Genomic DNA, 14,665 nt, shown 5'->3' with positions numbered 1-14,665 from the left:
CATTCCCCAATTGATGGGCATCCCCTCGTTTTCCAGTTTTGGGCGACCACAAAGAGCGCAGCTATGAATATTTTTGTACAAGTCTTTGTGTCCATTATCTCTTTGGGGTACAGACCCAGCAGTGCTATGGCTGGGTCAAAGGGTAGATATTCTTTTGTCGCCCTTTGGGCATAGTTCCAAATTGCCCTCCAGAATGGTTGGATCAATTCACAACTCCACCAGCAATGAATTAATGTCCCTACTTTGCCACATCCCCTCCAGCATTCATTACTTTCCTTTGCTGTTATGTTAGCCAATCTGCTAGGTGTGAGGTGATACCTCAGAGTTGTTTTGATTTGCATCTCTCTGATTATAAGAGATGTAGAACACTGCTTCATGTGCTTGTTAATAGTTTTGATTTCTTTATCTGAGAACTGCCTATCCATGTCCCTTGCCCATTTATCAATTGGAGAATGGCTTGATTTTTTGTACAATTGATTTAGCTCATTATAAATATGAGTAATTAAACCTTTGTCAGAGGTTTCTAGGAAGATTTTTTCCCAATTTGTTGTTTCCCTTCTGATTTTAGTTATATTGGTTTTGTTTGTACAAAAGCTTTTTAGTTTGATGTAGTCAAAATTATTTATTTTACATTTTGTGATTCTTTCTATATCTTGCTTGGTTTTAAAGCCTTTCCCCTCCCAAAGGTCTGACATGTATACTATTTTGTGTTTACCCAATTTACTTATGGTTTCCTTCTTTATGTTTAAGTCACTCACCCATTTTGAATTTATCTTGGTGTAGGGTGTGAGGTGTTGATCTATTCCTAGTCTCTCCCACACTGTCTTCCAATTTTCCCAGCAGTTTTTATCGAATAGTGGATTTTTGTCCCAAAAGCTGGGATCTTTGGGTTTATCGTATACTGTCTTGCTGAGGTCGCTTTCCCCCAGTCTATTCCACTGATCTTCCTTTCTGTTTCTTAGCCAGTACCAAATTGTTTTGATGACTGCTGCTTTGTAATATAGTTTTAGGTCAGGGACTGCAAGGCCCCCATCATATGTGTTTTTTTTCATTATTTCCCTGGATAACCTTGATCTTTTGTTCTTCCAAATGAACTTTGTTATGGTTTTTTCTAAATCAGTGAAGAAGTATTTTGGTAGTTCAATGGGTATGGCACTAAATAGATAAATAAGTTTGGGTAGGATGGTCATTTTTATTATATTGGCTCGTCCTATCCATGAGCAGTTAATGTTTTTCCATTTGTTCAAGTCTAGTTTTAGTTGTGTGGCGAGTGTTTTGTAGTTGTGTTCATATAGTTCCTGTGTTTGTCTTGGGAGATAGATTCCTAGGTATTTTATTTTGTCTAAGGTGATTTTGAATGGGATTTCTCTTTCTAGTTCTTGCTGCTGAGCTGTGTTGGAGATATATAGAAAAGCTGATGATTTATGTGGGTTTATTTTGTATCCTGCAACTTTGCTAAAGTTGTTGATTATTTCAATTAGCTTTTTGGTTGAATCTCTAGGATTCTTTAAGTAGACCATCATGTCATCCGCAAAGAGTGATAACTTGGTCTCCTCCTTGCCTATTTTGATGCCTTCAATTCCTTTATCTTCTCTAATTGCTACTGCTAGTGTTTCTAGTACAATGTCAAATAGTAGAGGTGATAATGGGCATCCTTGTTTCACTCCTGATCTTATTGGGAATGCATCTAGTTTATCCCCATTGCAGATGATATTAGCTGTTGGTTTTAGATATATACTGTTTATTATTTTTAGGAATGACCCTTCTATTCCTATGCTTTCTAGTGTTTTTAATAGGAATGGGTGTTGTATTTTATCAAAGGCTTTTTCTGCATCTATTGAGATAATCATGTGGTTCTTGCTAGTTTGCTTGTTGATGTGGTCAATTATGTGGATGGTTTTCCTAATGTTGAACCAGCCCTGCATCCCTGGTATGAATCCTACTTGATCATGGTGAATGATCCTTCTGATCACTTGCTGGAGTCTTTTTGCTAGTATCCTATTTAAGATTTTTGCATCTATATTCATTAGGGAGATTGGCCTATAGTTTTCTTTCTCTGTTTTTGACCTGCCTGGTTTTGGAATCAGTACCATGTTTGTGTCGTAAAAGGAGTTTTGTAGAACTCCCTCTTTGCTTATTATGTCAAATAGTTTGTATAGTATTGGGATTAACTGTTCTCTGAATGTTTGATAGAATTCGCTGGTGAATCCATCAGGCCCTGGGGATTTTTTCTTAGGAAGTTCTTTGATGGCTTGATGGATTTCAATTTCTGATATGGGATTATTTAAGAATTCTATTTCCTCTTCTGTTAGTCTAGGCAGTTTGTATTTTTGTATATATTCATCCATTTCTCCTAAATTGGTGTATTTATTGCCATATAATTGGGCAAAGTAATTTCTAATGATTGCCTTAATTTCCTCCTCATTGGAGGTGCTGTCCCCCTTTTCATCTTTAATGCTGTGAATTTGCTTTTCTTCCTTCCTTTTTTTAATTAGATTGACCAGTACTTTGTCTATTTTGTTTGTTTTTTCAAAGTACCAGCTTCTTGTCTTATTTATTAAATCAATAGTTCTATCACTTTCGATTTTATTAATTTCTCCCTTAATTTTTAGGATTTATAATTTGGTTTTCTGCTGGGGGTTTTTAATTTGATTGCTTTCGAGTTTTTTCAATTGCATTTCCAATTGATTGATCTCTGCTCTCCCTTGTTTGTTAATATAAGCTTTCAGGGATATGAATTTGCCTCTGATTACCGCTTTGGCTGCATCCCAAAAGGTTTGAAAGGATGTTTCGCCATTGTCATTTTCCTTGATGAAATTATTAATTGTTTCTATGATTTCTTCTCTAACTAAACGGTTTTGGAGTATCATATTGTTTAATTTCCAATTGGTTTTAGATTTGGTTTTCCATGTACCATTACTAATCATTATTTTTATTGCCTTGTGATCTGAGAAGGCTGCATTCATTATTTCTGCTTTTCTGCATTTGTGTGCTATGTTTCTGTGACCTAATGTATGGTCAATTTTTGTGAATGTGCCATGTGGTGCTGAGAAGAAGGTGTATTCCTTTTTATCCCTATTTATTTTTCTCCATATGTCTATTAATTCTAATTTTTCTAAGATTTCATTCACTTCTTTTACCTCTTTCTTATTTATTTTTTGATTTGATTTATCTAAATTTGATAATGGTTGGTTTAAGTCTCCCACTAGTATGGTTTTATTGTCTATTTCTTCCTTCAATTCTCCTAGTTTCTCCATTAGAAATTTGGGTGCTATATTATTTGGTGCATACATGTTGATTAATGATATTTCCTCATTGTCTAGAGTCCCTTTTAACAAAATATAATTACCTTCCCTATCCCTTTTGATCAGGTCTATTTTTGCATTGGCTTTATTAGATATCATGATTACCACTCCTGCCTTCTTTCTATCAGTTGAGGCCCAGAAGGTCTTACTCCATCCTTTAATTCTGACCTTGTGGGTGTCAACCCGCCTCATGTGTGTTTCTTGAAGACAACATATGGTAGGGTTTTGGATTCTAATCCATTCTGCTATTCGTCTACGTTTTATGGGTGAGTTCATCCCATTCACGTTCAAAGTTATGATTGTCATTTGTGGACTCCCTGGCATTTTGATTGCCTTCCCTAATTCTAACCTTTTCTTCTTCGGCTCTACCTTTTAGTCCAGTGATTTACTTTGAATCAGTCCCCTTGTCCCCTCCCTTGATGTTTCCCTTTTTAGTCCCTCCCTTTTTCTTCCCTCCCCCTCCCCCCTCTCTTTCCCTCCCTTTTTGTTCTCCCTCTCCCCCTCCCCCCCTCGGTTTTCCCTTCTCCTTACCCTTGTTGGGTAAGATAGAATTCAAGATCCCAATGGATCTGGATGTTTTTCCCTCTCAGAGTTGATTTCCCTGAGATTGAGGTTTAAGTAAAAAAAAAAAAAAAACCCTCTCTTCCTCTCCTTCTTATAGGAGTTTTCTTCCCCTCCCCTTCCCATGTGAATCTTTGTGTGAGAACGATTATTCTATTTGGTCTTTCTTTACCCCCTATTTATACATTACATTTTCCCCACATATTAGTATACATAGATTGATATAAATGTAGTCCTTATAGAAGAGAGTTTGAGTAAAAGAAAATAACATTTTTCCCCTTTTCTTAATATTTACCTTTTCAGGTATTCCTTGCTCTTTGATTTTCGGTATCAAACTTTCCACAGAGCTCTGGTCTTTTCTTTGCAAAAAGTTGGAAGTCTTCTATTTTGTTGAATGCCCATACTTTCCCTTGGAAGTATATAGTCGGTTTTGCTGAGTAGCTGATTCTTGGTTGGAGACCCAGCTCTCTTGCCTTTCTGAAGATCATGTTCCATGCCTTACGATCATTCAGAGTAGAACTTGCAAGGTCTTGTGTGACCCTGATTGGCATTCCTTTATATCTAAATTGTCTTTTTCTGGCTTCCTGTAGGATTTTTTCTTTTGTTTGATAGCTTTGGAATTTGGCAATTACATTCCTGGGAGTTGTCTTTTGGGGGTTTAGTGTAGAAGGTGTTCTGTGAGCTCTGTCAGTGGCTGTATTGCCCCCTTGTTCTAGAATCTCTGGGCAATTTTCTTTGATTATATCTTGTATCACCATGTCCAGTTTGGTGTTTATTTCTGGCTTTTCTGGGAGTCCAATTATTCTTAAATTTTCTCTTCTCCCTCTATTTTCCAGATCTATCACCTTGTCGGTGAGATATTTTATGTTCTCTTCTAATTTCTTGGTGTTTTGGCTTTGCTTTATTAGTTCTTGCTTTAAAGCCTGGTTTTCTTTTACAGTTTGGTCAAACTGGTTTTGTAGATGCGTGAATTTCTTTTGCATTATTTCCCACTTTTCCTCCCAGAGGGCTTCCATCTTTTTGGTCATTTCTGATTCAAATTCTTCATGGGTTTGTGGAGAGTTTCTATTTCCTTTGGAAGATTTTGGAGAATTTTCTTGTATATCTTCTTCTATCTGCTCTGTATTTTGTATTTTGGCTCCATAGAATGTGTCCAAAGTCGCCCCTTTCTTCTTATTTTTCTTGGTATTTTGGGGCTTCTGTGCTTCTGTGGAGTTTGCTGCCATCTCTGAATGTGGAGGATTAGCTTTTCTTATCTCTGGTGATCTGAGTGAGTCTGGTGATCAGAGGCTTTAGTCCGGGGCAGATTGTCCCTTCTATGAGCTTTCCCTGGGTTAAACTGAATATGCCTCACTGGAACTGGAATGGAAGGGTCGGACCACGAGGCCACACTCTCCCCCCGGCTCGCTTTCCGGAAGTTGCCTTCAGAATCGCTGGCCGTGAGGCTGTTTCATCGGCCTGCGGGGGGGATGGGCTGCAGCTAACCCAAGCTCTGAGGGCAGGGACTTTCACTGAGACTTGGATAGCAGGATCCAGCCTGTGAGGCTGTTTTGCCCGCCCTGAGGGTTGCTGTTGTTTCGACCAGCTCTCTGCAGTGGAAGCCCCAGGCAGTAACTTTCACCCGGACTTGGGTAGAAGACCCTGAGGGTTGTTGTTCCCAGGACCCTGCTCTCTGAGCCCGGCGCGGCTGCCGCTTCCGGGAGCCTTGGACTCTGCGCTCCTACCCCTGAGGTCCGAGTGATCTCGGGTTCTGGCTTTTGAGGGGAGCCGAACCTTTTGAAACGGGTCCAGGTCCAGGAGGAGGGTTCCCAGGGTCTGTGCTGTTGATCGTTTTGAATTTCGGCGCCTTAGGAGCTTCTAGTTTGAGATCGGTCGGGAAGGGTTTTCCGGAGATCTGAACTTCAGCTTTCTCTAAGCCGCCATCTTAACCGGAAGTGCGTGGCTCATGTTTCTAATGAAATACTACTGAACAATAAAAAATGACAAATAAGTTAATTTTTTAAAGACATAGAAAGACCAAAATGAAATGAAGAATGAAATGAACAAAACCAAAAGACCATTATAGAGAGCAAGAGAAACATTGTTTGAACAATAACTTAATGCCCACTTCAAGAGAAAGAAATGTTAACTAGAAACATGATAGATACCGCACACACACACACACACACACACACACACACATAATTAAAATTCCAAGACACTGAGTTCCATATAAAAGAATCAACTTATTTTCCAGGCTAACAATAACCAGTAAATTACTTGGTCGATAATCTCTCAGTGATCAAAGACAAAGACATTTAGCATCTTGTACAATAAAATGTAATTTTGGTAGCTTGTTATACAACCATCTTCTATTGGTGAATATCTAATGAGAAGGAGGACTGATTTTCCCTCAGGACCTCCCTAATTACTTCATGACACTGATAGGTGTCATGACTGGTCATAAGATTCTAAAAGCCTTTGCAGTTCTAGACAGGAAGATGAAGTTGGATCTGAGTAAGTTTTGATCTCAATAACTCATTTCAATAGGGAACTCAAGGATGACATCTTCCTGCCTGCAGACATACTAGGCTTGAATAGGTCTTGTTTACCAGGCAAAATATCTTCAATTTCAATCATCCCAATTTGTAAGATACTCTGAGGCATGGAATGTAAAAGCATTTCTTGACTCTCGTAGGATCAAAGAGATAGTAAAAGAGTTTTGAAAGACAGATTTAAGCCTCAATTTCAATCTTAGGAATAAAAAAATTACTAATTATATATAAATGCATATTATCCATCACTGTCTCATTCTGTCTCTTAAGCTCTCTATCTCTTTTACCCATCTCTATTTCTGTATCTCCATATGAATTCCTAGTTCTTACTCTTATTCTATGTCTCTCTTTCTCTGAATGATGAAGACAAGAGTAACAAGGTAGTTAAATGTCTGAATATTAACCTCAATTTAGAAAAATAGAATTCAATAAGGATGTATGTGTGTGTATATAAAGACCTACACAATTTAAGAAATGTAATTTCAAAAATACACGGTTGAGACAATATATAAATCAGTGAAATTAACTTTTATTTCTGGGGAAATTTCTGGAATAAATGATTAGAAATTTTCTTCTGGATATCTAGAAAGGGAGAAGAAGATTACAGAAGACATAATAAAATTTTATTCCTCTTTACTGACACAGATTGTGTTCCCAAAGTTTCAACTAAGACATTCTATCTAGATGTGGACATTGGAGAAATTTGTTATCCTTCACTAGGCATATTTCTTCAAAAGAGTTTTATTTTCCCCTTTTGCACTTGGGGGAAAGTTTCCATTAAGTGAAAAAATGTGATTTAAATTAAAAAGAAAAGTAAGATCAAACTACATGGACCAGCACCAATATATCAAGAATAGGTCATATAAAACTGAATGTGTGGCCTGTTTTAACAAGGTCACTAAATAGGTATGTATTAAACAATCAGTCAACAATCATTTGCTGTTAGCTTTCTGTGCTAAGTTCTATGATGAGTAGAGAATATACCCCCCAAAATAAAAAGGATCTTATACTATGAAGTAAATGTTCTGAATAGTTTTTTTTTTTTATATTTTAGCCCCAAAGCGGGAATTTTCCGCACTAACCAAATTATAATGACAATAAATTGTGAACGACTTATGTTCTCAGATTAATGCGACCCACAATTCAAAGGAATTCATGGAAGAACATGCTGTTCATTTTCACAGGGAACTGACAAACTCTGAGTGCATATTGAAGCAGATTTTTTCACTTCCTTTTTCTTGCTTTTGTTGACATCATCATCAATGTGGAAACATGTTTTGCATTTTTTCTCCTCTATAATGGGTATTATATTGCTTGCCTTCTCAATGAATGTGTGTAAACATTTTAATGAATAATAAATATTTTAAATTAGCAAAATATTTCATTAGGTATAAAACGTTATTACTTTATAAAAGGCATTGGTATGTTAGAATAAGCTGCAGTGTAATAGAATGGGAATTGATTGAATAGATAAAATCAAGGAGAACTCAGTTTTAAATTCAACGTGGAAGGAGATTACTAATGCTCTTGTATTTTGCCCTAGTTCCTTAACATTTTAGTAATGAATGAGGTACATATAGAGTTGACATTCTAACAAAATTTGCAGAATGTAAAATATTACAATTAATAAAATGCTGTATCCATCTCTCTGTCTCCTTTCCTCTCCCTATCCCTTTTTGTCTCCCTCTGTCTCTATGTCTGTCTCTGTCTGTCTCTCTGTCTCTGATTCTGTCTCTGTCTCTCTTTCTCCCTAGCAAGAGCAAAATGAGATCTTGAAAGGCCAGAATAGTGACCTCAATAGAGGATGAAAAAATTCAGTAGAGATATAAATAAAATCATATACATACTCAAAAATTCAATTTCACAAAGACTGGATTATTGCACAATGCACAAAATCAGCGAAATTTTCTTTGATTCCTGGAAAAAGTCTGGAATAAATAATGAAAAAAATAATTCTAGACACCTATAAAAGGAAAACATGATTACAAAGGACTCACTCTTGATTAAACATGCTGCACCAGTTCCTCACCTCCTGACAGATAGATGATGGATACAGAGTAAAAATTGAGACATGTATCAGGATATGGCCAATGAAAAGATTTGTTTTAATTTATTACACATATGTATCATAAGTTTTGTTTTTTACTGTTTTATATATACATATATATATATATATATATTGTTTTATATTTAGGGGGAGAGAGTCTTCAACTCTATCAAAGATTTATATTTCATTATCCTGGGCCACATTTAGAGGGCATAACAGTTAGGAATAAGGTAATAGTTGCATTCTACTCTGTCCTTGTCAGACAAAATCTGAAGCAAGGAGTTCAGTTCTTAATGCCAGAGTTTAGATTGCATATAGATAATTTGGAGTGAGTCAATAAGAAGTCTTGTCAGACACTGAAGTGTTCTGAGAACATGCCAAAATAGGATGGAAGTAGGATGGTAAATAAAAATTTACACAATGCACTGATTATAAGAAAATATTGCTTCTGTGCTCTTCAAAAGCAGGAAAATGAAGATGTTACCAACTAGAATTCTCTCAACAATTCCCACTGTGGACCCATTCAAAATAATGGAATAGCAGCCAAACAAATTCTCAGGATCTTAATGAAAGTCTTTATATTCTACTCAGGAATTTTGCTCAGAAAGTTTTCTACTGGAAAAAAATCTCCACTAAATTACTTAAGTGAATTCAACTTTCATCAGAAATTCAATCAATTCACCTGTAATTCAGAAATGAAATGCAGTTCCCAATAGAATGGCAGCTAAATTGGTTTGCCTCAAAGTATTCCTTCAGAACATTAAAAGCTAACAGCTAAGACTGAGGCCCTCTGGGGACTTCCGGGTAATCTTGGCTGCAATCTAGACACCACAGGCTTCCTCTCCCCGGCACTGAACGAAATAGACTACATCAAAGGAGCATAAAAATCACCTTTGGAGGAACAGAAGGACACCCCAGTACTCCCAGTACTCCACAGAGGCGAAGGTACGTGGGGCTTGAACATTTCCACACTATAATAAGAAGGAGTAAAAGCTTGCACAGAAAAGTGAACTGAGCCACCCTTCCCCCACCCTGCCTCCCCCACCAAACCAGAGTGAGCTCCCTGAGCGCTCACCGGGACAGCGAGTGAGAGGGGAACGTCTCTGTCTGGGGGGGGGGGCACTCCAGGGTCCTTGGGATCTGGGGACTGCCAGGAAAAAAACGTCTCAGGGTGGTTTCACTGGAGAATCCGGTGCTGATTACGGGGGTCAGCAGAGCTGTACTTGGGGCAGCTGCGCTGAACATCTACTAAACACCAGGGGCGGACCAGGAGCTGATTATCTGGGCGGAGCTGAACACCTGGGCAGTGTGGCTGTGATCAGGGACCCAGCGCTCTAAGAAACCTCAGAGGCTGGGAAGAACTAGTCTGAAGCAACCTAAATTCACAGAAAAACCGCCCATATAACCCAGACCCCAGACCAAAAAGGAAAGGGGAATAAAACCACCAAAGGGATGGCTCACATGGCTCAAAATCAAGCCTCCAGGAAGAAAGAGAAAAAAGTGACTATTGAAAACTTTTATGGTGGAAGTACCCAAGGAAAAGAGGAGAATGAGGTGGAAATCCAAAAAAAAAATCAAAACATGCCTCCCAAAATGGAAACTATCAATAAGCTCTGGAAGATCTCAAACTGGAACTTATCCAAAAGATGGAAACCTGGAAAGAAAAATGGGAGAAAGAGATCAGCAGTCTGACAGATAAGACTGCTCAATTGGAAAAAGAACTCGAAGCTTAAATACCCCTTCTGTTTAGGCTGGGCCAAAAGGCCCAAGCCCTTAGATAGCTGGGGCAAAGAAAAGAGATCAGTCCCTATTACTCACATGACCAAAATGGTGAAACAGTCTCAGAGGCCCCCACCTTCAGCTTCCTTCAGAGCAAGCTTCTCAGAGCACACTCCAACAACTCAGACCAACTCCTCAACCACCTTCCTCTGAGTCTTCAGACCCCTCTCTCTTTAAGGAAACCATCCAAGTTCCCTCCCCTCAGTTCTCATATCTACCAATCACTGTCCATCAATTTCCCTGTGCCAATGGAGGCTCTAGCTTAACCCAGGACCGCCCAGAGGTCTCTGGCTTTGCACATGTCTGTTGAAGGTCATATTTTCAAATAATTAAATCTTTGATCCTTTGCTACAGCCCTTCCTAAATCCTGTTAACCTGAGTAGGGTAGAGATTGGAATAATTAAATTTTGATCTATGCTGCAGCCCTTCCTCAATCCTGTTAGGACTGAGTAGGGTGGAGATTGATTCCAAGTATCTCCATTGTATCAATTCTAAAATCAATCATGACTCAAAGAAATTCCTGTTCTATGCTTAAGCATAGGTCAAAGTCCTTTCCATTGTTCAGCAAAAGGTTTCTGTCCTAAAGTAATTTTAAGAAGGGAGGAGGAGGAAACTCTCATGCCAATGGGGTTCACATTCTAATAGCCAAGACCCACTATCAATAGGAAATTTTTCAAGTATGAAATTTCCCAATGGTGAAATTTTCCAACATTTATAAGTCTAAGAAATTTTGAGGTTTACAATATACTTTGGCTGACTGGAAACTGCTCCTAGGGGGAACCTTCAGGAATACCTATTTGTTATGGAAATAGATGAGAGATGCTGCTAGAGAGATAGATACTGCTAGAGGAGTGCTCTGGAGCTGTCTATTGATCCCTATAGACTAATAATCCAGATATTTTCTGCCACCCTTCCTCCCTCATTCCCTCCCTTTTCCACCCTCTTCCTCCTAATTTCTTCTGAAGCCTGTAGCTTCCTCCCTCCCCTCTGAGTGGACTACAAGATTTATGAGGAAAAACTTCTTTCTTTTCCTTTCTCAGGTAAGGGGGTTTATTGGGAAATAGGATGGAGATTGAGGTAAAGGGGATAGGGTGTCCCTAGTCTACAAGGAAGTGTTATGAAGGATTATGGAAATTGTCAGTCTTATCACAATTGTGACTCAGGGACAGCCAGAGAGATGGAGGACAAATATTTTTCTCCTTTTATCCTTTCTTCTTCAGTCATATAATCTCTGCTTGAGTAATTCATGTCCAGACTCTGTCAAAGCCACAAAGGTCTCTTTTAGTCAGGAACCCAGAGAAGAGATGTCACCCTTGGTCAGTAACCCAGAGAGAGAGGGAGAGAAAGAAAAGAGAGAGAGAGAGAGAGAGAGAGAGAGAGAGAGAGAGAGAGAGAGAGAGAGAGAGAGAGAGAGAGAGAGAGAGAGAGAGAGAGAGAGAGAGAGAGAGAGAGAGCACCAAAGTCGTAGTTTCTCTTCTCTCTAGCCAGGCTCCCCATCTGCTGACTCCTGGGAACATTCCTTTTGGAAACTTCTCCTTGATTGACATACAGGTCCTTCACCTTGGTTTCCATGCCTGGGTTGTCCTGCAAATCCTCTCTCTCTTTCCATGTCTCTTCCACAAAGCCTTGGGACAAGTCTCTATTGATAATGAATTCCATTCACTAACATTCTTCACTCTACAAAAGCTTTCCTATACCAATGTAGTAGGGGGTGTGAAGTGGGACACCTTCACACCCCAATTCATATCCTAAAAGCTTTTCCTTTTCCATAAGAGGAAAGAAATACAGCTACTTTGATCTTTAGCAACTTGTGTCTTTTTTTTTCAAGGTCCAAGCTTTTGCAGATAGGAATGTTATATCCATGAACAAGAGCATTGGTATGCATTTCAGAATGAGAATATTATGTGCTTTTAACTAAAAACAAACTAAAATTAGATAAAAATACATTAAGACATGCATATGCTTAATCCAAACAACATCATTATGACTTTGTATGCTTTTTGGATAGCCTCTTCTGTACAGATGTGACAAAGTATTTATCCCAGGATTCCACCCTGTCCACAGGGGCAGATTTCCAACAAGACAAGTAAGTCTGTGGAGAAACTCATAGCAAACACATAAGCAGAGAAACAAAATAAAATCTGGATGACACTCAAGTCATAATGGAATAATGGAAAATTCAATTCCTGTGGAACATGAACTGAAAGGAAACCCAGGAGAAAGCTCAGAAAGATCAAATAGATTAAGACTCAAGTGTGATCAAAGTTATTGAGAGTTGGTGTATTGGAAGTCCACCATATTGGAAATTTCTGACCCAGTTTTTTTGTGGCAGAATTACTCAGGGACAAATTTCTAGAAATGTCTACTGACAATGATCACTACATCACCATTACATTACATAGGGATTTAGAATTTTCAGGGGCTCTTTTCTCATGAGGCCTAAATAAAAAAAATATGAGTATCTTTGTCATAGTTGTATTAAAGATAAAGAAAAAGTGACCACATTTACATCAAATTATATATATTAATATGTGGGGAAAATGTATTGTGTAACTCTCAAAAATTGTATGCATCATAAGAGTAGTTAGAAGAATCATGCATAGGGAAAGATTGGGGCATCAAGAAGATTTGATGAAAGGGGGGCAAAGAAAGGAAAAGGGGGGGAAGTGTCGACAATACTAAGACTTACTTCAAGAAATAGGGAGGGAGCCTAAATAGAATAATCTTTCCCATACAAAGATACACATGGGAAGGGGAGGGGAAGATCTATCATATGAGAAGGAGAAGAAGAGAGCATGAAGTGATATTACTTAAACCTTACTCTCAGTGAAATCAACTCTGAGAGGGAAGATCATCTAGATCCAGTGGGATCCTGAATTCTATCTTATCCAACAGGGTAAGAAAGAAAGGGAAATTAAGGAAGGGGGAGGGAGTATAAAAATGGAGGGGATAGAAAGGGAAGCATATAAAGGGAGGGGACTAGGGGAACTGACCTAAAGTAAATCACTGGTTCAAAAGGATATAGCTAGGGAAGAAAGGTCAGAACTAGGGGAAGATATCAAAATGCCAGGGAATCCACAAGTGACAATCATAACTTTCAACATGAATGGGATGAACTCACCTGTAAAACATAGACAAATAGCAGATTGGATTAGAACCCAAAACCCTACCATATGTTGTCTTCAAGAAACACCTATGAGGCGGGATGATACTCACAAGATTAGAATTAAAGGATGGAGTTAGACCTTTTGGGCCTCAACTGATAGAAAGAAGGCAGGAGTTGCAATCATGATATCTGACAAAGCCAAAGCACAAATAGACCTGATCAAAAGGGATAGGGAAGGTAAATATATTCTGTTAAAAGGGAGTGTAGACAATGAGGAAATATCACTAGTCAACATTTATGCACCAAATGGAATAGCATCCAAATTTCTAATGGATAAACTAGGAGAATTGAAGGAGGAAATAGACAGTAAAACCATATTAATGGGAGACTTGAACCAACCACTATCAAATTTAGATAAATCAAACCAAAAAATAAATAAGAAAGAGGTAAAATGAAATCTTAGAAAAATTAGAGTTAATAGACATATGGAGAAAAATAAATAGGGACAAAAAGGAATACACTTTCTTTTCAGCACCACATGGCACATTCACAAAATTAGATCATACACTAGGTCACAGAAACATGGCACTAAAATGCAGAAAAGCAAAAATAATAAATGCAACCTTTTCAGATCATAAAGCAACAAAAATATTGATCAGTACGGGTACATGGAGAGCCAAATCAAAAATTAATTGGAAATTAAATAATACGATACACCAAAATCGGTTAGTTAGAGAAAAAATCATAGAAACAATTAATAATTTCGTTGAGGAAAATGACAATGGTGAGACATCCTTTCAAACCTTATGGGATGCAGTCAAGGCAGTACTTAGAAGAAAATTCATATCCCTGAGTGCATATATTAACAAATTAGGGAGGACAGAGATCAAGGAATTGGAAATGCAAATCAAAAAACTTGAAAACGAACAAATTAAAACCCCCCAGAAGAAAATCAAACTAGAGATCCTGAAAATTAAGGGAGAAATTAATAAAATCGAAAGTGATAAAACTATTGCACTAATAAACAAGACTAGAAGCTGGTACTTTGAAAAAACAGACAGAATAGACAAAGTACTGGCCAATGTAATTAAAAAAGGGAAAGAAGAAAGGCAAATTAACAGTATCAAGAATGAAAAGAGGCACCTCACCTCCAATGAGGAGGAAATTAAGGCAATCATTAAAAACTACTTTACCCAACTATATAGCAATAAGTATATCAATCTAGGTGATATGGAGGAATATTTACAAAAATATAAATTTTGTAGACTAACAGAAGAAGAAATAGATTTCTTAAATAATCCCATATCAGAAAAAGAAATCCAACAGGCCATCA

The sequence above is a fragment of the Monodelphis domestica genome, chromosome 4 (assembly GCF_027887165.1).
Source record: "Monodelphis domestica isolate mMonDom1 chromosome 4, mMonDom1.pri, whole genome shotgun sequence".
Classification (NCBI taxonomy): Eukaryota; Metazoa; Chordata; class Mammalia; order Didelphimorphia; family Didelphidae; genus Monodelphis; species Monodelphis domestica.
The sequence above is the reverse complement of the archived record's forward strand: the minus strand, read 5'-3'. Positions refer to the sequence as shown.